This window comes from Dermacentor albipictus, chromosome 1, assembly GCF_038994185.2.
Source record: "Dermacentor albipictus isolate Rhodes 1998 colony chromosome 1, USDA_Dalb.pri_finalv2, whole genome shotgun sequence".
NCBI classification, from domain to species: Eukaryota; Metazoa; Arthropoda; class Arachnida; order Ixodida; family Ixodidae; genus Dermacentor; species Dermacentor albipictus.
Window position 1 is genome coordinate 39,796,739 of NC_091821.1, and position 27,537 is coordinate 39,824,275.

At 47.7% G+C, this 27,537-nt stretch overlaps 1 protein-coding gene across 1 annotated transcript in view; it reads left to right on the forward strand.

Annotated features, from left to right (window-relative positions):
• Nucleotides 1-27,537, forward strand: part of LOC139061089 (uncharacterized) — a 395,355-nt gene that overhangs the window by 157,013 nt on the left and 210,805 nt on the right. The window lies entirely within an intron of this gene.

Below are 27,537 nucleotides of genomic sequence, written 5' to 3' on the forward strand. Positions count from 1 at the left end.
ACATATCTGTCACTGACGTGACTGCAATATATTTTTACGGTTGCTTCGAAAATGTCCTAGCACCTGCACGTGATGCTATACACGTCGGCGCTTCTCGGTCAAGGTGGGCGCGCCAACAGCAAAACATTTAATGCTTGTTACTCGCATCGCCGTTAAAATCCGTCGTGCGAAAAGCACTCTCGCTTTCCTTATCGGTCCGATGGGGTGCCAATTGAGTGGCAGTTCTTGTAAGTGGTTGGGAATTTCAGCGCCCCTGGCGATCGCCGTGCTGTGCCATTCATTTACATGCGATGCGCCTTAGCTCTCGGCTTCCACTGGCCACGCCTGCCGTGTGGGCGACGCAAGCGTATTAGCCGAGCACGTAGTACGCACGATAACGTATAGCAGCAGCAAAGCGCGTAGCCGGTAGCCGCGCCGATAAATATCGGCGCTTTGCCATGCATAGCCTGATCGTGACGCAAACAGCGTTCCGCGTCGTCGCTTGGAAAACGGGAGCGCCCAACGTGTGCGTATATGTAATCTCCCGTGACCAAGAAAGCGACGAATGTCAGGCGCCCAATCGCCGCGGCCGTACTCGGCTGGGGGCAAGTTGCTCGACGAGTATCGAGCCCGTCGCATGCATCCCACTAGTGCGCGTTCGTAGTCGTGGGTGCAATCGCTTCCGCGCGCAGCTCGGAGGGCGTGCAAGTTTCGCGCCGCCGCAATCCTTCGTGGAGCCACCGCTTCCAGAGCCTGCCGGCGCTGTGCAATTTTGCGGGTTTTTCTTTCTTTCTATGTCCTTCTGATGCTTGCCGTAGTCCCTACTTCTGGGTGTCGGAATGTATTCGCACCCCCGAGATGAGCGCGATTGCCTCACTTCGCCATTGGTATACTCGTGGTTGTGTCAACGGGAAATAAACGCGCGCATCGGAGGCGGCAGCGGACGAGGGGCGCGCACGAAGGCGGAGGCCTCCCGCGAGCGCTTTCTTGCGCGCGTCCTCGTGCGTCTTCCCAGCTCTCATCGTCTCGGTGTGTGCGGCCACGGCGCCGGAACATCTGCGCCTGGGGCGCGGTTCGCCGCCGACGTCGTCGCTCTGTGGTTGTAATTAAGGGCCCGGCAGTGCGCGCGGCGTGGCCTCCTCTTGTGTGCGGACCGCCGCGTGGCAGTTCGTGACGAAAAGGGGGCCAACGAGGGGGACGCACTCGGCGATAGGTGGCTCTCGCCGGTTGCGTCGCATCGAAGCACTTGTCCCCGAAGCTGCCCAAAACACTTAGAGTACGCACAACAGACAGGCTGAAAAACCGAGCTGGCATTTGATTCTGGGAGACTTTCTTGACGCTACAAGAGCATCGCTCACGTGGAGTTTTGCAATAGAATGTCTGCCCATGAGAAAAGAAATGCCACAGAAATTCTGAGCATTGTCGGCTAATGCGCAAGCATTCTGTCTCGGCTGTTACTATACGCCTTTGCTTACTTGCTTTTCCAAGCTTATGCGTGTCTGCCCGTCGCTGTTCCGGTGCCAAATAAATTAAATCAGTGTACTGAACGGTGTGGAGATCAATTGCGACGAAGCTGCATGGCCGCTTCAAAGCGACCGTATCTACTGAGCCGGAACGCCGTCACAATCGATTTCACCACAGCTGTTCTTTCCCTTCTGCTAAAAATAATGATTTTTTCTTTTTCATGTTTTGTTACAACCTTGACGCAGCGACGGTAACGTCACCAATTTCTTTTTAGCTCCACCAATAATTTATTATTATTATCAAATTATTATAACACGTACCAATCAGTTATTCTTATTTTTATACTCAGCAGCCTCACAGCATGCTTTTCTGCATACACACCCGTAATCAGGGAAACTAAGCTTTCAAGGTGGCCTGACGAGAACGGTTTTCTGACTGATCAATTTTTTTTTTTCAATTGCTCGATCCTTATCGCTTATAGAGCTACCGATCATATATATTTACACTCTTATAACGAATAAATGTCTTAACTTCGCAAGCTACGCATTTTTGTGCATATACAAGTCATTACACTTTTCGCGTGACAAGGCAAATTTAGCTGGGGTACTTGCCAAAGAATGCTTACGCATTAAAATAGCCTTTGTATCTGCTCATGCTGGTCTGAACCAAAACTGCTCTTTCTTTAACGCCAAAGAAACGCCAGAGCACATATTTTATGAGTTCCTGATCCCGGCAGCAAGACTTGAGAGAATGAAAAATCTCTTCTAGCTGCCGGGAGTGCCATACCAGACTATCCGATTCTTGAACCCACTTCTGAGGGAAGGGGATGAATCAGTTTGCATTCTTGGTAGCTGAGTGTAGCTACCAAGTATGGCTTGCGAGATGTAAATCAACGTGCACAGACAGGCAGCCAGGCCTCCACGAGGTACTGGCTAAAATAAAGAAGGAACTTTAGCTTAAAAACGTCATTTGGATATAGTCCCATTATCCCAAACATGGTGCCGATCGATCATTATTTTCTCCCAGTGACAGGGAAAGATCATTGTGGAGTTCTAAAAAACGTGATCGCTATACTAGCGAAGGCACTGGTAGAACGCTCACATGCGGTGTTCAGGTACCGCGAGCCGCTCCCGCCGAAGCGCGATGGCTCGAACTCGTTCGAAAAATGATCCCCGCCTCAAATTAAAAAAAGATCTCGTTCACCCTCGTGGTGTTGCAGGCCTTGCTTGGGTCTGTTGTATCGATGATGATGGGTGGCTGATATCTGAGCTCTCATAAACGGAGAGCAATTTTTGAGTTGCCGTCTCTTCCATCTGGCAAAGCAAAGAGGTAGACTGACACTCGCCGCCGTTGCTGTCCGCGTCATCGGAAGCTGATGGCGGAGTGCGCGAGACCTTGCGGATTTCCGTTTGTCCCCGCTTTCCGTTAGCTTTGCCTGTGTGCGCCTTGGTGAAGTGATTGATCAGAACTCGACATATTTTGGTGCTAGTCGTCCTGTGTGAGCTGAGAGCTGAGTGTTTTCTGCTGGGCAGATATCGTTTATTGTGCTTCGGCTAGAAAAGAATTTAAAAAAAGAACTATACGCGCTGTGAGCGTACTTCTCCCCGTGAGATCGTGTATATGGATGAAAAATCACCCCTTTCAGAAAGATTCCTGGTAACTTCGCGCATCCGAACGCTGTCGCTGCAAGCATGTGTTGTGGACTTTCGCATATGGAACTCCTGACACTGTGGTTGATGATGACCGAAGTAGCCCCCCCCCCCCCCCCCCCTACACACACACACACCCTTCAGTGCTTTCGGAGTGCTACGGACGCGGTATCGAGCCAAAGTGGCCAGGAGACTTCTGAATATGCGAATATGCGTTGGCAACTCGCTCGAATGTCTTCGGCATGCATTTGCCTCCAAACTGGCTGATTAAAGAGGCCCGGCCTTGCCCAAACACTTTCTTTTTTTCTTGTCAGGGACGAGGAAAAGAAAATGATCGAATATGGTGTCTGGACAATTGATCGTATTTAGTGCCACCGTGGCAGCGTTAAGCTTTGGGCTGATCGCCCAGTGGTCACTCACGGGCCGTAGCACTCGATCACTATCGAGAACTGGGAACATCTTGCGCGCTCTCTCCGTCGCTTCACCGACAGGCGTGTACCAGTCGTGGTTTGAGCCGCGGGTCAACTTGCTGATTGTGGCAAGCCCTGGTGCAGCCTGCACTCATCCCACCGAAAGCGGATAATGGCCGAACTTCAATGGCGTGGCGATGCTCACCATCGCGCACATATTGCAGTGAGTGTTCCACATTGGCTTGCTGGATCGTTATAGATGGGTCTGTCGCCCCCCATTTAGCCCGAAATTTCTGACAGTGTGGGAGGACACCTGTCTCAGGCGTCGTTTCCGTTTTCACCATCGAGTTTGATGGAGTGGTATATGTGTCATATTCGCCGCCCCTGTAACTCATTTCCTCGTGGCACTCTACTTAATACCGGGCCCGCTATAAGCATCTTCGTTATCTGAGGGCACCATTTTTTTTTTGTGAGTGCACCAATCGTCTACACCGCACGAAAAAATACCGCGCTGGCATTCTTAAGTACATTCGAAATAAGCTCTGTTTGAGCACGGGGAAACGAGCCCACGAACGCACACAATCCACCCGCGCGTGCACACACACACACACACACACAGACACACACACTTTTATATATATATATATATATATATATATATATATATATATATATATATATATATATATATGTCTGCGTTTCCGACTTTTCGCAAATATTTATCAGCCCTCTCACTACGCGGGGCCACGTTGACCTAAAATGCGGGATTCTATTGTCTAGCTTCTTTTTTTCTGTGCGCGTTCGTTTGCGCGCGACGTCTCGCAACCTATCATTACGGACATCACTGTCCCAGTCGCGGAGCGCACAAATAGCCGAGGAATATCGTCGGTTATTTTCGTCCAGCGCGGGTAAAAAACTGACGGACTAGAAACTTGTGTCGAGAACGGATCTCGGACGACGAAGCGGGCTGCGTAAGAGAGAGAGAGAGAGAAAGAGCAGCAGCAGCAGCCTGGCCTGTTGGCAGTTGAAGTGCATATACCCGCATATATGCGTGTACGTACTTACTCTGACAGCCCGGAAAAGCGCACGGCCCGCAGAATTGCTTCGCTTGTCCGGCGCGCGATTGTCTGGGGGCCGGCGGACCGCCCGGACTTCAATGATAAAAACGTCCCCGGCGATTGGGATGCTTGGGTCGGCCGCGCGCATCGTGCTCTTCGTCCCGAGAAAACACTGATACGATCGCGAGGATGGTCGCCGCGTAGCGGCAGGGTAAATCGTGCAGCTCCTTCTCGTGGAGTGGTGCACGCATACAAGGGCGCCTCGTATACGCAGTGCACGCCACGCGCTCCTGAGCTCGGCGATTTTGGGAAATTGCGACGCTGTCTATGTACGCGGATGCCACTTGAAAGTTGCCTGTATACTTAAGCGTGCGTCGCTGCAGCGAGTTTCAACGGGGTCAGTGCTTTCCCCCGATAGTCGAACCCCTCCGGCTGCTTTGACGCGTCGCTGTCACGTGCCGTAGTGAGTCGGGCTCGGTGCACGCAGCGTTTCAGACTTGACGTGGGGCCGCTGTATTGACAGGATCGAAAGTTGAGCGGTCGCCTGCCGCTCGTTGCGGTGCCTCTTCGTGCGAGTTCTTGGTTGCTTGTTTACTGCGACAGTGCGGCAAGCGTGGCTATCCGAAGAATCCTCAATACCGAAATCGTAGCTAAACAGACACACATAAAAAGCACTATACGAGAGAGCAGTACAAAGAGAAAACAAAATTGTCGAACGCTTTTTCAATCGCTTATCATGAAGTCGCAAATCTGTACAAATCATACGTAATGCAGAGTCAGTGTATCCCCTATGAAAAGCACGAGTAGCGTCTTCTCATGTTAAAATCCATACCCAAGGTAGTGCAATGCCGGACCGACCCGCTGCAGAGGTGAAGCAGGCATTAAAAGGCCCACATTTACAGTTTCGCTGGTCATCCTTCTTCACAGAGTGGAATAGCACCGAGTTTTTTTTCTTTTTTTTTTTGCAGATAAGGCACCCATATATCTATTAGGCGTCTAGACGAACGCGAAGTGTCTCCCGATGTTGGTGGAATTCTTGACATTTGATCAGGATCTGTTCTACAGAAGCTTGCGGGAAGTTGTATTCTACAGTATGCTACACAGAAAACGGCGTATGTAGGCCTCTAGGAGATGGTAGGTGATGTGTGAGCGTGTCCAAAGCGCGCGTTCCAGAGATTTGGTGAGAAGCGTAACAAAGGGCCTTCAACATATATATATATATATATATATATATATATATATATATATATATATATATATATATATATATAGAACTGACCACGTTGATATTTCCACGATGTTCCTGTGGACGCTGTTACGTCTCATCACCACAAAGACGTTAATTAAACGTTTGCCCCGAGGCAAACCCCCACATTCATCAGCGCCTATCCAGAAGTCAATGCAGCGTGGACGAGTAGAGGCAAGGCGCAAATAAAGTTAATAACAATTTTATTTCCCATCAAACGTATACACCATGGCGGCGGTGAGCAGTAAATGCTTCCGAAAAAATCGACAGCTTGAGAAAACCGCGAGCTTTTGCTTTGGCGATAAAGAGCCGGACACTTTGAATTGATTCAAGCTGTCTCTGACACAGCTAGTTTTTATTTTCTGTTTTTTTTTTCTCGGCTATCATTGCTCCTATAGAGGATATTGTGCTTTAATTGTCAAACTGAATTGTTTGCAGCTCTTTCATCGTTTACGTCATTTTCTACGCCTCGTGTCCCTCTGAGTCAGAACGTCGTCTGGGACCACAGTTTTGACCGCTCATTGGAACACCATTGGTTGATAACGCGGCTCGTAATTTCTACAGTACCACGATATTTTGAAACAGAGGAGAGATAGCACAAAACATTTGCGCTCTTTTTAGGGACGTCACAGAATAGGCCGACATGCCGTGCAGAGTTGGATGGGAACGATGAGAAACCACCAGCGCCGGCCTCATTCCGATGGGAGCAGAATGCAAAAAACGCTCGCGTACCGTGCATTGCGTGCAGGTTAAAGAACCCCAGTTGCTCGAAATTATTACGGAGTCCTCCACTACGGCGTCCCTCATAGCATGCACAGTGCGCAGTTTTGGGACGTTTTAAACGCACAATTTAGTTTTAATTGCTGAGCTTAGTAATAATAATAATAATAATAATAATAATCTTCATTATTATACAGACCGAGAGCGGTGGAGTCTAGAGTTTCTTTTTATCGTGCTCAGGCTGCTTCCCTACTGTTCCTGTGGACGCTGTTACCTCTCTACACCGCAAAGACGTTAATTAGACGTTTGCCCCGAGGCAAACGCCCACATCCATCAGCGCCTATCCAGAAGTCAATGCAGCGTGGACGGGTAAAGGCAAGGCGCAAAGGACAGGGACTGAAGACACCGAGTCGGCGTGGACACCGACTCTTGACGGGTCCACAAAAGGCTACTATACCCCCACCACTACCTGACAGCCTGAACTAATAATGAAGGGGGACCAACATCAAATGCTACCGAGCAGCGACGGCGACCTTGGATTTGCAGGTTGCTAACCTGCCGCGTATTCCGTGCCATCGGGATTCGGAGGCGTGGTTACTGCGGAGCGTTACGATAGCATGGGCGTGGTATCGCAGCGGATTCGACGATTGTGATTTGCTGCTAGACAGTCTTCAGATTCCCTAGCCGACTCGCCCAGGGAAGACGACGGTATCAAAAGCGGATACTATTCGTGCGTTAGGGGCCGTGGGTCCTGATGTGAGCTCGGACATTTAACTTGCTTCTGCGTGGAGTGGGCTTCCGTAACTGGAGCCGCGTAGCTGAGCCAGTAAACCCCTTTTCCTTCATTCCTACTACTGGACGTATTCGTCGATGGGCTTGGTGGATTCCTTGCCCTAACGCCACCCTAAGCCCCAACAACGCTACCCGCATGATTCGATGCACTTATAGCTGCTTTAGGGAAAGTCCACCATATACCGTGCACTCGTATGTGGGAAGGAGCATCATTAGTTGATTCTAACAGACGTGTTCTATAAAATAATCCCTTAAGTGAACATAGTGCTAATTGAGTCCTTTGATAAAGAAAGAAAGAAGCAGCAGTTATCGATGGACCCTGTCACTTAAGGGTAATAGAGAGAGAAGAAATGGTACCGAATGTTCAAATCAAATCAAATGACGCTATGAACATTGCAGATGGAGGAGAACGAAAGTAAAAAAAAAAAAAAAAACCTGCCACTAGGCGGCTTGACGAGTCCGCAGCCCCACGTAATGAGAGGCGTTTGGGCAACATCAATGATAAACGCAGTCAATAAACAAATGTGAACACTTTATCAGTGCAGAACAAAGGTAGAACACAATAGTCTGAAAAAATAAGTCCCAGGATAAGTAAAATCAGTTTTCTTCTTCCGCAAACATAGATCTAAGTTTATCAGTGGAGCAAATAAATAAATCAAAATTAGCGCATTTATGATAATTTAACAGTGATGATAAAGAATAACATAGGCGTTCCATGCCAAAGTTCAAACGGTTTGCAACAACATTCCAATATTATCCATGTTTGGCAGCATATAACATACTGCTCTTTTTTATTTCTAAATGTGCCAGAGTACCCAAGCTATGTATATTATATATCAATTCATATTTAAATCCAGAACTCGAACGACAAGGGCATAGTTTGTGCGCCATGATGACATGCGCTCTATGGGAAAAAAATTGCAGTTGTTGCATTATAACCAGCATTGTACACATTGCGTAGATATCGTTTCTGCATAACCTTTTTTTTTTAGGTTGGAGGAATTAGTTTTGCCCCACATAAGTCGGCAGCTGTTAACATGTGTATAGAAAAGAGAATTATAAATCAGTGATATAACTTGTGCAGAAAGAATGTATCTGAGACGACTAGCTATTGCAGTTATTCGAGAGCTACATTTGTCACTAGTAAGTTGACATGAGATTTCCAGGACGTGTGCAGTAAATGTCACACTAAGGCATTGACATTGATATTGACATTGATATTGACCTTAGGAGGGACTGGTTTATTTTTGGCCCGAAAGATAATTGCTATTGTTTTATTTTCATTAATCTTCATAGAGTTATATAGTACAACTATAGAGTAGCAGTACACCTATAGCGCCATTACGATTAGAGATAAGGTGGTCGGTTTACTACCAGAAAAAAAAATATGCTAGTGTCATCTGTGCATATAATAAATTTCGCGTTCTTGTTAATATTAGCCATGTCAATCATATAAAGTTTAAATAGCAAGGGCCCGATATGCTGCCACGTGGGACACCACAAAGCAGTGGAAGGACTTCTGGGCCGCTATTTCGTAGCGATGTCTTATGCCTTATTCTATGCTATTCTTATCATCCACCACACACGGCCGCCTGATCCCGTTGATAATGTGGGCAGACCGTCGCTCTGACCACTGGGCAAGCGCGAAAAGCTTGAAAAAGCATAGAATCGAAAAAGGCATCGCTACAAAATACCGGCCCTGATCGCGAGTTAATTTGGTAAACTTGTCGCCGATGGGATAAATACTACCGCAGTAAATGTAACCACTTATACCATCATTGTCCAGCTTACCCAGGAAAACTTCCACGATTCACCAAGTCGAAAGCCTTGGAAACATCGACAAATAAGCCAGTCACTATTTTCTTGCTTTCGAATTGTGTTAAAACATATTCCTTTTAGTAAAACAAGGCTAATTTTCTTGACATGTTCTTACGGAGCCCAAATTGGTGAGACGTTAATACATTGGAGCTTTCAGCGAAATGGAAGACCGTACAATTAATTATTTTCTCGAGAAAAAGATTGGTAAGATAGGTACCGGTCGGTAATGGCCGAAGTCGTTTCGATTTGTCTTTTTACGGAGCACTACTTCTTTGTAAATTTGTATTTTTACTGGTAATTTTGATGTAGTCAGACAGATATTAAAGATATTCGCAAGAACTGGTGGAATTACGTGTGCGACATATCTCACAGATTTTATTTGAATTTCATGGATATCCCTACTGCTGCTGTTATTTAAATTTATGAATATCGAAATCACTTCCTATACTCTGACTGGCTGCAGAAATAAATATTTATCATTCCTCATGTTCACATATTGACATGCATCTGGGGAACCATCTGTTGTACTCATGTTCGTAAAGAAAGCATTGAAAGCATCAGCCAGTTGGGAGTAGGTATTGAGGATTACTAGAGACCCAATGTCAGAAGCGGCAGTGCGAGGCAATCAAATAAATAAATAAATAAATAAATAAATAAATAAATAAATAAATAAATAAATAAATAAATAAATGTTATTTCGTTTAATTTCGTTGGTTTGGGAAATAAAGCCACTCTCCCGTAAACTTCGTTTCCTGATCTACTAGCTATACGTAGGGGTTATACATGATAAAAGTTGTATTTGCCTCTAATAAACGATCTCCGTCAACATTGCTGCGTAAATATATGTGGCATGTAGTAAAATAATTGTTAACGAATTTTCGGTAACAGTACATTTCCTTAAACTTACGCCTGCGAGTAAGTTCACTTGCCCGAAATATACAACAGCAAAAAAAAAAAAAGAGAAACGGTGGATGAATATTGAACAAAGGTACGAACATATTTATTGTCCTAATCTGTAGTCCTCGCGGCGATATAGGTGCGCACACACATGCGCGTATCACCTCTATTAAATGTGTCCGTTACGTGAGACAATGAATGGCTCATGCCCCTTTAAGCAATGGCCCATGCCCCCGTAAACGCGGCCTCGCCACTACGGCGACAGGAGAGAAGTGAAACTCTACGTCGGAATGATTAGCGCCAACGGAGCCAGCTGTGGAAGACGAGGACGCTCGAGCCATTGCTGATGATGATAGCTTTTTTTTTTTTTTGCACAGTGGAGCCAGATGTGGACGACGACGACGAATGCGCGAGCAGTGGCGCTAGCGCGTTTGCGCTGTTGGCGCCGAGAATTGTTTAACTGTCCTTTTTGAAAAAGCTGTACAAAACATTGTTTTCAGAACCATCTGTTCTTACCTTTGTGCCTGGGACCTCTTTGGGTCCCAGGTGCGACAAAGATAGTTCAAGGGCGCGTTACAAGTCCCCGAGCCCTTCAGAGGTATGTGCCATTGAGCTTGAACCCTTTCTGCACTATCATCAGGGTCGGCCCACATGATTTGTGTTTGTCAACATCTCGGACAAATTTTTTTCCCCAAATCCTAGCCATAAAGAGCTTCGCTGTAATGATAATAAAAAAAGAGCCTTTGTTGGAGCCGCGGGTTGTGGCCTCGGAGTCTGGCGTCACACAGAGGGTCGCTCTCTAGCCTACGCTGCCGGTGCGTCTCGTAACGGGTGGCTGGCCTACGCTACCGGGGCGTCACACGGAGGCTAAGCGGGCCCACGCCGTCGTCCGAGTTTTTCCTGACGAGGGTGGCTTAATTCGTGAAGATTACGAGGTCGAGAGGATGAGGAACGGAGGAGGGGGTTTATTTACGTTGGAATTGCAAACTTATTTACATTGAACAAGCGGCATCGCACTGGCCGCAGCACGGAGCGCAGTTCGTCGTTCTCGTAGCATGAACTGCAGATAAAACGGCTACATCTTTCTGGCGGGCTACAGCTTTTTTCCTTTCTGGGAAGAAAGGAGGGGAGCTTCGTAGACGGGGAGTGTCACGCTTGACTCCTACTGGCGCGCCTTGGCTCTCGGGATGACCCAGCAATTAGCTGGAGCGTCTGCCAGATGATCGCGGCGGTTACGGGAGTCCGTGAGGAAACGGCGTAGAACGCCCTTGTCCAGGAGCTTCTTGCTCCCATCGTCGGTGATGGCGACAGTGAACCGTCAATCAACACTCGATCCGCCAAACGTGTCTCGCCTCGTTGTCGCCGCAGCTCTGTCCGAGGGGACGCATTGTTAGCTTCAAGAAGCGATTCGTCGCAGTGGTGCAGGAGAGGCTCGAAGCTCCCTGCCCCCGCTGGCCGATCGTAACACCCCTCGCTTCCCCTTATTCATTTCGCCGAACTGCAGGAAATGTAGTTCGCATAGCTGTTATTAGCGCTTTTCTTTAAAACGCGTTTCCTTTTCTAAGTTCAATTTTGATTGGCCTATAGTCGCATTCATATTCCAGCAACAATGCCTGCACGCGGCAAAACGGCGACGCTCCCATCCTCCCGCGTGGCCACGCGGTAAATACCGTGAACGCCACTCCGCTTGGAATCGGTCCAGCCAGGCAGCTGTGCATGGCGTCTGCGCAACGTTATTTTGTTCCTCTCGGGGCTAGCAGAATAAGACATCATGGCGAGTGGGTCGCAGTTTTGCTACCAAAGTCCGCTTGTAAGGAAACACAATGTAGCCACAGCGCATCTCTGCGACAAGCGAATATAATTACCTCTGCATGGGCGTATGGAAGCGGAAGCTCCATTGTCCAGGTCGGGCAGTCGTTCCTGCATTCTTTGCATGTCGCTGTATTACATTTCACTATTGGACCGCGGCGTTGCAGCTTGTGCCACAGCCACCGTCTTCGCGGAAATGTTTGGTATATTTTGCCTTTGCTTTTGTTTTCCTCATCACGTACGCTTTTTGATGTTTTGAGATTCAGACAATGGTAATTGTTCCCTGCATACTCGTTTCTTTCAGGCATGTCGTTGAAGGCGACGTGCTCGGTAGTTGCGGCTGACGGCATAGTTTGGGTTAACCTATTCATCTGGAGCGTTTAGATTGTTCGTGTGTTAGTAGCTGTTTTACTTCTTATTCGCGTTCTGGGATAGATACGTCGATTTCATCCATCCTTTTATCGCTTTTAATACGCATAATATTAAAAAGAAACAGGAACGACCGGCTTTGTTCTTCTTTTTATCATTTCGATGGGGCTGAAATGAAAAAAGAAAAAGAAAAAGGCTTGTGTACCGTGCATTGAGAATTGCAGGTCAAAATTAATCCAGAGCCTCGCCCTGCGGCGTACCTCGTCATTATGTCGTGGTTGTGGCACGTAAAACACCAGAATTTTTTGCCCTCGTTCAAGGTCGATTTTGTGCTCTGCTGGAGGATATATATATGCACTTTTTACTTGGCCGTTGCGGCGGTGTCGTACGGGCTTAAAAAAAAAAAGACATGCAATAACTTTGAAAAGCATAACATGTATGATGGAACTGATCTGTTTCTATCAGGCACAATTCATCTTGCGCTTAAAGCTCGTAAATGTGCAAACTGATAGCAAACAGCTGCGCGAGTGAGTGATTTGTTGTGATGACATCGGAAATGTCGACAATTGTTGTGTCGCCGGCTTCTCTGCAAGTAATGTATTGACTGATGAGCAAAGGATGACAACATGTGCTGAAATGAAAAAAAAAAGAACTAACAATTTATCCGACAATAAATAAAATTTCGTAAACATGCTCAAACAACAAAAGTCAATATATAGAAAATAGCACATAGGTGAATCTCTAACCCAAACTGAATGCTGTGACGTAAGAGTAACACACAAGGACATGCGAAGTGTTAATACATAAACACAATGTCACTTTCAGTGAAGAAAGTTATTAATGCTTTCAGAGCTGATCGCTGTAATGATGCCTTATCCCATGGCGGAAGCAACATTTCTATGCTGATAGGACGATTATCAGAGATCATCAACATTGCCTTTAAAGTACATCTTTGCTGTTTAAACTTCGGACAGCTTAATAGAACGTGTTCTACATTCTCCCATGAATGGCCACATTTGCAAAGAGGCATAGCTGAACGACGTATACGATACAAAAAGCTACCTGTAAACGCCATTTCTAACCTGATACAATGAATGCGAGAGTTTGTGTCACGGCTAGCACCAGCAGAGATCGGAAACTGTAGATAGGGGTCAACTATATACCGTATATCTTCGCGTACAATCCGCCCCTGTCTATTGCCCACACCTCCGCTTTCGGACGCAAAATTCTGAAAGAAAATAAAAACGCGCCAAAAACACGGCTAATCCCACAAAGTGCCACAAGATATCGCCAATTAGCTTTTCCCACTCACCGCATACGATTATCACCATCGTTGTGCGTCGACCTAACAGACCGAGCGAAGGCTCGGCTGGCCGACTGCCGAACAGACTTGGCCGTGATTGCTGGTCGCCTGACAAGCGTGCTGCAACCGCTCGATGTTTGCGTAAACCGGCCATTCAAGACGGAATTTCGGCGGTGCTACACCGAATGGATGGCAGCGGCCAACCACGAAACAACTCCGACAGATGAGACTGAAGCGAGCGTCTCTTCAGCAAGTGTGCGGTTGGATTCTGGACGCGTGGCGTTCCGTGTCAGTGCACACCGTCGCAAAGAGATTTAGAGTCACGGCGATATCGAACGCCATGGATGGTACAGTGGACGACCAGCTTTGGGAGCTCGCCGAGGAGGCGAGCTCGTCCGACAGCGGTGAGAATGCCGATGAGCTGAGCTCGTCCGAGAGCGATTAACTTGAAAGCGACGACAAATAATCTAATAAAATGTTCATATCTGTAACCAGTTTTTTCTAATTATCTGACGCAGTACTCGCAGTGGCACTACAGTCGCAGTGACGCTACAGTGTGTTATGTGTAGCTATATGCCTGATTCGTGTATAACCCGCAGCTGAGAAAATTTGATGAAAGAAAGTGCGGCTTATACGCGAGTATATATACGGTGCAGAATACTGATCATAGAATAAGCGTCAAATGGACAAACCTGGGTTTGTAGACTTGCATAATTGTTTTGTTCTAATATTAGCGTCAGTCCTCGTGAATTGAGTTAGCGGAGTGATGTGCTTCTCTAGCCATTTTGTCGGCTTCAGTGTTTCCTGCTATACATATACGTCCAGGAATTCGTTGCATCATCGTTTGATGGCCTTGGTTAATGACGCAGCTGTAGCTGTTTTAAAAGAAATCTCATAAATCATCATTGCATTTGATTCACGCGGGCAAAAACGCCGCAAGCATGGAAGAGCCGATTTTGAGACCGTGAGAATAGACCACACAGCAGGTTTCGCCTGTGCTTGAACGAATTCAGCGGCCAATAGTATCGCATGCAGTTCTGCTCATTGATAATGTCCCAATGTCCCATGTGGAAGACGCCAACTCTGATGTATTCCGAGGGATGGAATTACAAATGTGGATGTTGATCCTGACAAAGTTGTTGAACTGTCAGTATGTGTGTATGGTTTCATCCTGGTAATCATGTGGGTGGCACAGAGTAAACTTTTTATCAAAACGAATGCGGACAGCATTTTTCTTGCGCAGTCCGGCAATGTTTGCATTTATCTGCAGTGGAGGAAAAAGCCAAACAAGGTGGACAATGTGAATTAACACTACACTGCGCATGATTTGGAATTGAGAACGAAACATCCGCATTTGCACCTGCAAGGTGCATTTTGAAAAACATGCCCAATACAGATGAGGGTTGCTCGAATGTCATATTTAGCGGTGTCCCATACTTTTGCATCTGATACGTGTTAGCCTCTTTGACTTCTCGCTTCATCATTTTGCATATAATGACGAAGTACTGCACAGCTGTGAGGGCCAGGTTCTGCTGGTACTAGTAGAAATTCGTCTCGAAAGCTGTTTTTCACACCAAGTGAAACGGTGTGGAAAGAGAGTGACATATCTTGATCTTCAACGTTCTAATGTCACGTGTACTACAAAGCGTTGACCTGTATGTGAGCTTGCACGATATGTGTAGTGGAGGCAGAGAATGCGTCACTCGTAAGCAGTAATTAACGAGAAGAAAGGGGGTTAACCAAGGGGCCCGATTTTTATTAGTCATATCATAAGCCAACAAACACTGACACCAGGGACAACATAGGGAAATTACTTGTGCTTAATAAATGAACTAAAGAAACGATACTATAATGGAAGGAAAGGTTCGGTTCCCACCTGCGGCAAGTTTTTTCATCCACTTTAATTTACATTAACCTTGTGGGTTCGGTTCCCACCTGCGGCAAGTTGTTTTTTCATCCACTTTAATTTCCATTAATGTATCGTTTCTTTATTTCATTTATTAAGCACAAGTAATTTTCCCTATGTTGTCGTTGGTGCCAGTGTTTGTTGACTTCTTATGATGTAAGCAGTAATTGTAGTTTAAGTCGTTGTTGGCTTTAACGGGTTATACCTTTGTAGTAGCTATAGAAGCTGCTGGCTTCGATAATGGCGTGTATTATGGCGATAGCAATTATATGGACACTCTAGGCGCATTTCTGCCGTCGGCGTCGCCGTGAGGTTCCGTATGAGTGAAAGCGTGGGAGGGTGAGCCAGCGACCGCGGTTCAACCTCGCGTGCGCGAGCGAGGAACGCGGTCCGGATGCTTGCCCTCTCCTGCCGAGCGCGAGACAGAGGGGTCAGGCGAGAGAGGAGGGGCTTTCTTCTCCGGCGGCTGCTAGGGTGCTTCGATGTCCTCCTCGCCCGCCGCTCGGTACAGAGTGGAGGCAACCGCGGCGTCTACTGCGGCGTTGGCAACGCGAATCGCGGACGCTGTACTAGACGCCTTTGGCGTATGCCGTAGGGACGCGTTGCCGGCGCTCCTGTGTCTTGAACGTGATCTGCGACGTGGCCAAAGTGCACGCCCTCGCGGGCCGCATCTTAAAAGCGATCTGCAATGTTTGCAGAGTGCGCGTAGTGCCGGTAGCTTCGTATGGGCTGTGCTTTAGACGTTTCGTTCGCGTTGAAGCGAGAGATGCAAGAAGGTCAATTCGCTTGCTGCTGCTGCAATTCCTCACTCCAGAATTTTGACAGTGAGTGTCCGCGCTCATCGAGCGAGATGTGTTCATGTTTACCTGTGCGCGTGTGACACCGTACTGCTTAATTTAGTTAAAACACGTTGGCGGGCTAGTTGGTTTGAATCCATGATAGAATGTGTAAGCGCGACTAAACAAGGGCGTAGAAAGAAGCAGACACACAGAGACAGTGCTGCCTCTGTGTGTCTGTTTCTTTCTACGTCCTCGTCGAGTCACGCTTACGCATTCCATCATTGTTAGTTTACTTAGTAAGCGAACGTTTACAAGTTTACACAGACGATAAAACTACTATCCTTACTTCGTACAGCTACCTACTAATTTGCTATCGCAATCGGTGATTCCCCTTTCGGACGGAACTGCGAATTTTATTGTCATTATAATTGTTATTTTTTTCTGCCTACAGCAGCTGATGAGCTCGAAAACTAGGTTTGCTGACTCCGTCTGCACATCCTTTCGGTGTCGCCGTCGTCGAGCCACCGCCTCACCATCACCGTGTTGCGAAGAACGAAACCTTGCCGCACCCGCAACTGCAGATGTGAACTCGTACGCCTGCGGCGAATGTGCTGTTGCAATGCGGAGGCGCGACATCTCATGGCGGGACGGTTCTCGCTTCGCAGTCTAAGGTGGTTTTGCGCGCCACGCTGTATCTGCGAGTTGTGGCGTGTGTACATGCGTTTCGGTGGCCACAGCTGGCGATGCGGTGCATACCGGACGAAGACGGACTTTGTGCGCGCATCGTTACGAAAGACGTTGTATTAGAGGAGATGGCAGTTTGCCGTTTTAGGAGCCTGCTCCCCCTGCCGCAGTAAATAAGTTCAATAAGTTCAGGGTCGCAGGAATCCATCAAGTTTGCCGATCGTTTTCTCCCTTGTATCGGGTGGAAAAACGGATTTCAGCCGCGGCGATGTGCACCGGCTATCGATTTCGTATCCTGTCTGTGTCTGGTTTCTCCGAAGCCGTGGTGATGCGTATAGTGTAGCCGTTTTCCTGAATTGCGCTAGCGAACCGGCCTTTCGGCGAAATTAAATTAGCATGCAAACGCCTTAACCTCTTCCACTTCTTTCTTTCTTTCTTTCTTTCTTTCTTTCTTTCTTTCTTTCTTTCTTTCTTTCTTTCTTTCTTTCTTTCTTTCTTTCTTTCTTTCTTCCGTTTGTATCGATGTTTCTTTTTTTCCGTTCACCATAAAGCGATGTGCAGACGCGGAGTTGATCGCAACCGAAGCGTCACTTAACGAGGTCAGAACTCTCGATGGCGGAAGAGGGACGCTTCCAGCGAGCGAGTCTCCGTGTACATTTTAACGACTGGCTGTCCCAATCGACTTACTGTCGCGTCTCGAGCGACTCGCTTTGTGGAGGTACACACATTCCTGCCGCTATAGTTCCACTTCTTAAGGAAGTTTCCTCGTTGCTCGGAATGCCGAGCTATGTGTGTATATAGGTTTCTCCCAAGGGTGAAATGAATCCCAGAAACGAGCCGCATCCTGGCGCTCCTCGTTCCCTTAGTTTTCCGGCACTTTTTTTTATCTTTTTGCATCTTTCTATTTTTCAGCCGTCTTCATTCCAACGCCAGTCTTCAGAGCGCGCGCGCGAGAGAGAGAGACAGAGTTGGCCGGCGGGCTTGCTGTAGTATTTCATTTTTGTTTTGTTTTTTTTTTTCCTTCTACGCACCACACAGCGAGAGTGTTTATAAATAGGCCCGTGGTCTCCTCCCGTGTTGTCCGGGCGCCAGAGGAATTCGACGTGCCCCGTCTGCGCGAAGGGGTCACTCGCTGTACACACTCGCCGTGGTCGGTGTGCGGCGACCGCCTCGTGCGCCGCAGCTGCGCCCCCGCCGCGCGCGCTCGATGCCGACGTTTCCTCGCTCGCCGTTGCCGCAATCGTATACAAAGAGGATGCGATACTGAAGTAAAGCGGCACTGGAACGGAAAAAAAAAATCGCCGCAGGTTGCGTTGGAGTTACTCTGTGCGCTCCCCGATAGAGTAACTCTTGATGGGGGCCATATAGTGCAATCCTGCGCCACCGACCGCACGTCTAGAGAAAATAAAGTACCGTATTTAGTCGATTGTAACGCGATTTTTTTTTTTTGCTTCCTGATTTTCGTCGTTTGAACTCGACCCTCGCGTTACATTCGAATAACGAGAAAAATTGATCGTTTTAAAGCAAATATTCTAAATCTCGCGGTTTTTATCGTTATATTGGCAACCTGTACGTCCCGATGCAATCTGTAAACTAGTCGATCGTACTCAAAACTTGGTTTTTCTTGGAGTCGACGCCATTTTCGCTGTGCTTGTGACTGGTGTTACGGTTAGAGTGCTGCGGCACCCTCTGGCCTTTCGCGCTTCGACTCCGTCTATTCGGGCCGTTATGGCACCGCAGCACATTGGGTACGACGCTTGCTTCGAGAGGCGAGAAATTTTGACGGCCGAGAGGGTGGGAAACTCCGCCGTGACTCGGCGGCTCGACGTCAACGATTCACGGATGGCAAGACCAACGGAAGGCCCTCTTTGAATCCGAGGCCGGCCGGAAGGGCTCTGTGGACGTCGCAGTGACCTGGTAGTGTCCCCAAATGAAATGGTTTTGCGGCCTCCTAAGCAGTACTTAATCTGAAACAAGCTCGGAAATGACGTGATTCTCGGGCGATCACTTTCGGAGCGCCAGAAACAATTGGCGGGCACGCTTTCGGTGACGAGTCACGCGAAATTTCGCCAAAGTGAACCTATCTCTGAGAAGGATCGCCCAAGATAAACTTGTTTGGTAATTGTGATACGTTGAACAAACGTCCCATTTCTTCTTCCTTTCGTCTCGCGTTACATTCGCGGTTTTATTTATTTATTTATTTATTTTATTTCGCTTGACTGGTAAGTCGACCCTCGCGTTACAATCGGGGTCGCGCTACAGTCGAGTAACTACGGTATCTTCTTTCATTCTTTTTTTTTTTTAAATAGCTGTGATGGAGCACCGCGGCCTATGTGGATGATAAAGATTAAGGGGGGGGGGGGGAGGGGAGGAGCGATAAATAAGCGAATTAGAAGAGGCGCTACTTATTACCGCAGCAGTAGCGCAGGAGCCAGCGGGGCGGTTCAGATTATATCCGCGGAAACGCTTTAAGGGCACTTAGGCGCCCGCCATCGGGGATTCCGACCGTCATCGGGGTGCATTTCTCAACTTCGACCAAAATAACATACTGGTTAAAGTGTGGGACCTAGTGGGGAGAAGGGGAGAGGGGGAAGGAAGGAGCGATGTTTTTGTAACGTACGGCTCCTAGTGTGGAAGTAATCGTTGCTTTTTAGTTGGTAGTATTGACGGCATATGAGTTGCTATCTCTTTCCTTTCTGGGACTGAGTCAACAAGAAGGGAAAGTTGTAACTTTTTTTTTTTGTCTGCATAGCAACGCGTTAGATTCGCGCGTTTCCTCCGGGCCTCGTGGCAAGTGCTGACCTCGATCTTCTAGATAATGTTCTATCTCGTCTCCACATTTTGCCCGTGGCGTGTGTGCGTCTATAGTTTTGCAATGACATGAAAGTGTCCGTTGGCTACTAGTAGCTGCAAAGGAAAGTGCTCAGTCTATTTTTGCAGTGACGCTGTTTATGGCTACGTTCTTGCGGATCTCGTCTCCGTGGGCATAAACCATCAATTTTTCATACGTGGGCCGATCCCGAAGATAGCGCAATGCCGGGCCGACCCGCAGCGAACGCGCAGTTCGCCATTAAGGGGCCCACATTCAGAGCTTCGCTGGTCATCCTTCCCTGCGGGAGTGGAAGGGCACTGAAATTTTTTCATGCTGCTAGAGAGTAAAAAACTGCTGAGCGCATTTTTTTTTTGTAGTTTTAACCTAAAACTATTTCGTTGGTATACAACCGAACAAGAGAGGAATTCACAGGTGTATGCAGGCTCGAAGTAATTAACAGCTAATTAACAGCAAAAAAAAAAGAAGGTATGAAGCTCGATCGAGCCAGCACTTGGACATGGGTACTTGTTATATTATTTATTTATTGAATACTGCTGTCCAGAAAGCCGAAGCAGGAGGGGCTAGTCTTCAAAAATTCAGTAATGGATTAAACATTTCGCAATGCTAAAAATGCAAAAAGCACGCAAGACAAAGTACGAAACTACAAAACGAAACAAAAAAAACTTACAAAAAAACACGCAACCTTATACAAAGCAGTTATGGAGACAACAGTCAGGGGACATAGGCATTGATTTTTTATTCAGATAAACTGTTCCAGACAGCAATTGTACGGGGATAGAAGAAATACTTGAACAGGTTTGTTCTAGAAAAAGAAATGGGGTTAGGGAAAGAGAATGCTGTGACGGATTTTTCGAGTTAATAGTGGGACAATATATGGGGTAGCGTCTAGTGCGAGCTTCTTGTTTATTAATAAATATAATAATTTCAGTCGATTTAGCATACGGTCTTCTTTATAACTCTGTTATTTCGTTATATTTCTTCGGCTGTGAAACAGACACGTAGCGATCATACTTAGAAAAAAAAAAACGGACTGTTCTCCTATGAATTTTTGCAAGGGCATCAGTATTAGTTTTGGTACACGGATCGCATACACTAGACGCATAGTAAAGTTTTTGCCTGATGAAAGGTGTATATTCTATTTGTTTTAATTTCGAGGGTGCGTCTTTGAGCTTAGCGTAATAAACAAAGCTTGCGAAAAGCAGAACAACAAGCGTGAACAGTGTGAATATTCCAGCTTAAGTTATTCTCAAATGTGACGCCAGGACATTTAAATTTGTGAGCCTCTTTTCACCTGTCGCAACTGATAGAGTACACATACATTAAAACGAGCGTGTTTTCTTTGGTATTCGAAGAGAAACCGATTTTGCAGAATTTGACTTCCTGCGCCATTCGTTGCACCAAGCAAGGATATTGCTATAAAGGCCTTGTCGAAAGCTTTTTGATCCTCGTTACATTTAATTTCACTTAAAAGAACGCACTTGTCCCCGAAGAGTGTGGTTTGAGTAGGTTCATTAACTACATCCGCTATGTCGTTGCAAAATATCAAGGAGAGCAGTTGCCCAAGGGCGCTACCTTGGGGAACACCAGATTTAACCGGGAGCGTGTGTGACCATTGGCCGCCAACGACTACACATTGGACTCGGCCAGCTAAGAAGGAAGATACTGAGCATGTATAAGAATTGTATGGTTCATGTCCAATCTTTCGCCCCAATAGGAAGACGCTATCATACGTGGGGTTTGCACGCAATTTAGGGCTTTCTACGTGTCTGTCTTCAAGCGTTCCGTACTCGCCTTTTATGTATTCTTCAGCAAAGCAACGAGGTAGGGAAAACGGGGCTCTTGATAAAAGCAGCCGCTGTAATGTGGAACCTACTCGTAGAGCTACGTTAGGTTGGATGGATGGATGGATGGAAAACTTTATTAAGCAAGTGAGTTTGGACCGTACAAGGTCTCAGGGCCACCGCACAGCCCTCACATTACGCGCATGTGTCCAGGCCACGTAGGGCCATGGCACTGGCACCCCGGTTCACACAGCGAAGTTGCGCGTCCGGGTCCTGCGACGCAAGGAGGGCCTCCCATTCCTCCCATGTACCGATGGCGGGCTGTCCCTGCGGGGGAGGATCGGCAGGGCAGCCGAAGAGGATGTGGTCAAGGGTGGCGTGCGATTCTCCGCAGAGAGTGCACTCTGGGGAAACATGGCGGAAGTGGGATAGAAGCTGAGGGGTAGGAAGAGTTCGCGTCTGGAGTCGCCTCCAGAGGATTTGTTGGGAGTGGGATAGGCGGGGGTGGGGAGGGGGATAGAGTCGACGGGCAAGGCGTGCTTGTTGAGTTAGTTCTGAGAACGTGTGTGCCCGCTCCCTCGAGAAATCTCGGCTGGGGTCGCCATTTGCCCGGCAAATAAGTCCTCGGGCTATGTTATCGGCGGCCTCATTTCCGGGATTGCCAGAGTGAGCCGGAACCCACACGAGCTCAATACACCTATCGGGATTTAGGGTGCACATTCTCAATATCTGCCACGCGGGGGGATGGACGCGTCCGCGGGCGAAGTTAAGAATGGCTGTTTTGGAATCGCTTAGTATATAAGCCGCATTGGTTTGGGCAATGGCTATTGCTATAGCTGCTTCTTCTGCTTCTTCCGGGGTACAAGGTGGGTCTATCAAATGGGTAAATGGGGGAGGCTTCTGGATGATAAGCCACAGCTACTGAACGGTCTGTACCACACGCGGCGTCCACCCAGCGCACATCCTCTAAAGTGCCATATTCTTTATGGAGAGCTTTGGCCCGCGCGACTCGGCGGGATTGATGGTATTCAGGGTGGACATTCTTAGGAAGGGGTTTCAGGATAAGCGCGGAGTGTATGGCTCGAGGGAGAGAGATGAAGTCTGTCGTGTGTGCCGGTATGCGAATTCCCAGAGAATCCAGTATATATCGTCCAGTTTCCGTGCCAGCCAGACGAAGGTACTGTGTGTAGCGATGTGCATCTATAAGTTCTTGTATAGTGTTGTGCATTCCTAATTTTAAGAGTCTGTCCGTGCTAGTGCTCTTTGGTAAGTTTAGCGCTGCTTTGGTAGCCATGCGGATAAGAGCATTGATCTTGTCTTTATCCGAACAGGAGAGGTTCAGGTAAGGAGTGGCGTAAAGAATGCGGCTAAGCACAAAGGCATGCAGCACCTTCAGATTATCTGCTTCGTCTAGACCGGCTCGTGAATGTGAAACCCTTCTAAGAAGATGGATGACTGAGTAAGTGGACTGTTTTAGTGCTTTCAGGGTAAGGTTGTTTTTCCCCGTGTCCTGTAAATGCAGGCCAAGAATGCGGAGGGTAGGTGTTTGCGGTATGGGAGTGTCATGCAGGTAGATAGTGATGGGGGAGGTAGGGACGCGCCGCGGGCGGATTATGAGGAGTGCTGACTTTGTGGGGGAGCATTCAAGCCCAATGTTTGCCGCGTGAGTAGCGATAGTTGTAGCGGCTTCCTGAAGGGTCGATTCTATGTCGCCATCCGAGCCGTATGTGGTCCAGACCGTTATATCATCCGCGTAAAGTGTGTGTCCTAAGTGCGGGATGCGGCTGAGAGCCTTGGCCAGGGGGATGAGGGTGAGGTTGAAGAGGAAGGGAGATAACACCGCCCCTTGCGGGGTACCAATGTTACCAAGCGTGAAGTGGGGGGTCTGTATATCATCTATATGCAGTGAGGCTGTGCGACCGTTTAAGAAGGCCCGGATATAGTTGTAGGTCTTAGGCCCCAACTGCAGCTCTTGGATGCCCTGCAGGATGGCGCTGTGTGTAACTTTGTCGAATGCTTTGGTGAGGTCGACTGCCAGGATTGCTCTGGTGTGATGTAACATGTCATTGAGGATAGCGTGTGAAATCTGCAGTAGGGCGTCCTGTGCCGAGAGGTGGGATCGAAATCCTACCATAGTATGGGGATATAGTCCATGGGATTCCATGTGTTGCGTGAGACGGGTGAGGATGACATGCTCAAACAGTTTGCCCAAGCACGAAGTCAGCGAAATGGGACGGAGGTTTTGGGCGTTAATGGGCTTGTTTGGTTTAGGAATGAATATTATTTTCCCGTGCTTCCATTCAGCAGGTAGCACCCCCATTTCCCAGCACTCATTGAAGTAGTCGGTGAGAAGGGAAATTGAACGGTCATCTAAATTTCTGAGCATGACATTTGTGATTTGGTCCTCCCCAGGGGTTGAGTTTCGGAGCTTGATAAGGGCTGCTCTGACTTCAACCTCCATAATGGGGGCGTCGAGGGAGGGTTGATCGGGGCCTACATAGTCGGGATATGATACAGCTTGGCCCACAGTGGTATAAGTTGATTGGAGTTGGCGTAACAGTGCTTGATGATTTTGGCGATGTTTATGGGTAAGTCTTTTTAGTGTGAGCCGAGTTTGCTTTTTAGTTTGAGTGGGGTCTATCATATGTCGCAAAAGATGCCAGGCCCTGGTGGAGGAGAGATTACCTCGTAATCCGTCACATAATTGGTGCCAGTTAGATTTACTGAGTGCGGCACTGTGTTCTTCTATTTGTTTCTGTAGTTGCGCTAATTTTAGCTTAAGTTTCCGATTTTGCTTCTGGGTTTTCCAGCGTGTGAGGATACTGCTTTGAGCTTGTAGTAGGTGCGCTAAGCGACTGTCTGCAACGGGAGTCTCGGGGGTGGCATCTAATGTTTGCGTGAATGCCTGGACATCCTGTTTCAGCTCTGTCATCCATGTGTGGAGGTTAAAGGGGGATTCTAATGTTTTGGCCTCTCTGTGCTTCCGAAGATTATCCCAGCTGGTAATCCTGACACGGTAGGCTTTAGCTTTTATGGCGAAATCAAGCTGTATAGTTATGATATAATGATCACTGCCCAGGGCCTCATTTGAGTTTGTCCACACTGGTGTGGGAAGGTTGCGACCAAAAGTAAGATCTGGGCTTGTGTCGGCAGTGACACTATTGCCGATTCTTGTAGGTGTGCTCAGATCATTATATATGGACAGGCCGTGCATCTGAAGGGTGTTGTGCAATTCCGCTCCTCTCTTGTTAGTGCGTGTGTACCCCCAGTCTACATGTGCGCAGTTGAAGTCCCCTAATATAATGAGGGGGTCCTTTTTTGCAGCGTTGGAGGCGGCTTTAATTAGAGAGATTAAATCTGAGACCGGTTGCCTCGGGAGGAGGTAACAGTTGAGGATGAAGAGGGGTTGAGATCTGTGAGTGGAGGGGATTAATTCTATGAATGTGTGAGCTACCGGCGAGGTTAGTACATGACAAGTGTATGGTACGAAATGTTGGAGATACGTCGTAACCCTGGGGTTTGGAGTGGTGTCGGAGGGTACCAGAGCGTATCCTGGCAGCGATAAATTTGTGCCAGCATCCTGAAGTGCTACTATATCAGGGGGTGTGGAGGAAGCAGAGAGGAGCTGCTGCAGGGGGTCTCGTTTGCGACGAAACCCCCTGCAGTTCCATTGTAGGATGCTTAATTGGAGATTATTGCCCGTCAACTGGGCCATGCTGAAGGGTGGGGGGGCGGAGGATGGGAGCAGCTGTGGGGTTGCTAGCTGGGATATGTGAAGGCATTCCAGCAATTATTTGTGGAATTTGTTGTAGAATAGTAGAGGTTACCTGACTGATAATAGTTTCTGTAAGCTTAGTGATGGCGGCTTCAATGTAATTTTGAGTCTGAGCCAGAATACTGGCTTCGAGCTGTTGGGCAAATTTTTGTAATTTAGAATCCATGTCTGGAATGTCTTCTGATCTGCGTTTCTTTTGTGGAGGGGGTGTGGAGGGTTGGGGTGTAGGTGAAGAGGTTTGGGGTGTTGGTGGAGGAGTGGGTGGAGAAACGGTAGGAGGGATGGAATTAATGGCTGCCCTAAGATGCCTTACCTCTTCCCGCAGGAGAGCTATCTCTTCCTCCCGCTGTGAGGTTTGGGGTGTACTGGTGGGCTTGGTCCAGGCTCGCTGGCGATCTTGATGAGACACTAGTGGTGGAAAGTCCTTTGGCGTGGGCACTGGTTGCTTGGGTTTCGACGCGGTCTGTCTACGAGGTGGAGGGGTCCTGGCTTTGCACGAGCCGGTACCGGTAAGGTGGGAACCACCACAAAGAATGCAGCTTGGCGTGCATGGGGTCTCTTGAGGGGTGTGCTTCTCGCCACACCGCGGGCACAGTCCAGCCTTCGGGAGAGGGCACACGTCGTACCTGTGTCCAGGCTTCCTGCAGTTTGTGCAGGCATCGGGGCTTCCCTGGTATTTGGTGCAGCGGTGTACCACACACATATATTTAATTGTGTGAGGCACGGGACCTGAGGCAAAAGTTATTAAGATGGACGTTGTTTTACCCATGCGTCGGGCCGCTATAATGTTACACTGTAAACGGAAATAACTCCGAGGTGGGAGTATACTGCTTGTCCTCTAGCGACCCCCCGGTTCGGAGTTTATTATGCTCCGTATGATCGGAGTAGAATTTTTACTCCGCACGAGCGGAATTTTTGCGTGGAATTATGGGAGGTTTTTTTCTGTCTTTTTTTATTTTTTGCTTTGCAATTGACGGAGTTTTTTCGATGTGCAACGGGAGTATAAAAAGAGGCATCGCGTCAGTTTGCACGAACATGTTTACATGCAGAGGCTGCTGGTCAAATTTCGAAATATGCACACGAGACCGCGTCATATTCGATGAAACAAGTGAATGAAAGCACATATATTATGACATACATAAACATTTTAGAAACGCCCAATGCAGAAATTTGAAAGACACCCACGTACACGCGATACTCAAGATGCAACGGTGCCAGTATATATAGCCACGATACTGTGTGCCTCGAAACCGCCAAGGGAGCAGCTGTGCTGTTTTCAGAATTACGACTCACATGCTCGTTCATACGAGACCTGCCTCTTTGAAACTAACAGAATACCTTAATCAACAAAAAACTGTTAATTCAAAATAGTGAGAGAAAAAAAGTTAATGGCGTTATTTTTCAAAACTATGCCATTCTGTGAGTGCTGAAGCGACTTCGCACACTGCCGGCGTTCGCGGCCAAAAAGTAGTGCGTTAGTTACAGTAAGCTAGAAAAATGTAAGTGCATGTGCTGCATAGCAAAATTACATTTTTTCGATATAGTGGTAGCATAGCAAGAAATTATTACGTGTGAGCATGACCCGCAGCAGCCGACGTAACACCGAAAAATGCGCAGACATACATTTTATACACCGCACTACTTGCTCTGAGTACAAGCAATCTGTCTCGGTTGCGAAAAGGAGCTACATCGCTGATCTGTCGAGTGAACCCCTAAACTCGTAGCCAGCAGGCATGCGTCTAAATCAGTGTCTCGGATAGAGCATAATGTTAATGCAATATCGGAAGCAACGACGTGACCAAAACCTATATGCGCGATAACAATTCGATTCACATCGCTCAATAAGAAGCTTTATTTTAAGCACACATATATACTTATGTCCTACCGTTTTTCTTCGGGCGAGGATATCCGTTCACAGATAAATAAAAACAGTTGCTTGCACTCCGGTCTTTCTCACTGGCAACACAGCACCGCAACGAACTTGGGTTACGCCATTCATGCGCGACTAGCACGGATGTCGTCGCTCGAACAGTGGCTGCTGTTGCCATTGCTACGCGGTCCTTACAAACATTACACCGGACGTTGTCAGCATGTACTCAAAAGGACATAGAAGTGGCATTTCACGTACTGAAGAACACAAGACAGGGTGACGCAGCACGGAAACACAGCCAGAACGTGAGCCGACATCACGAGCCAGTGAGCAGCTTCGAGGTATACCTAAGCCTTTTTCCGCACTTGAAAACGTGGTTCTTGCAATCATCGTTG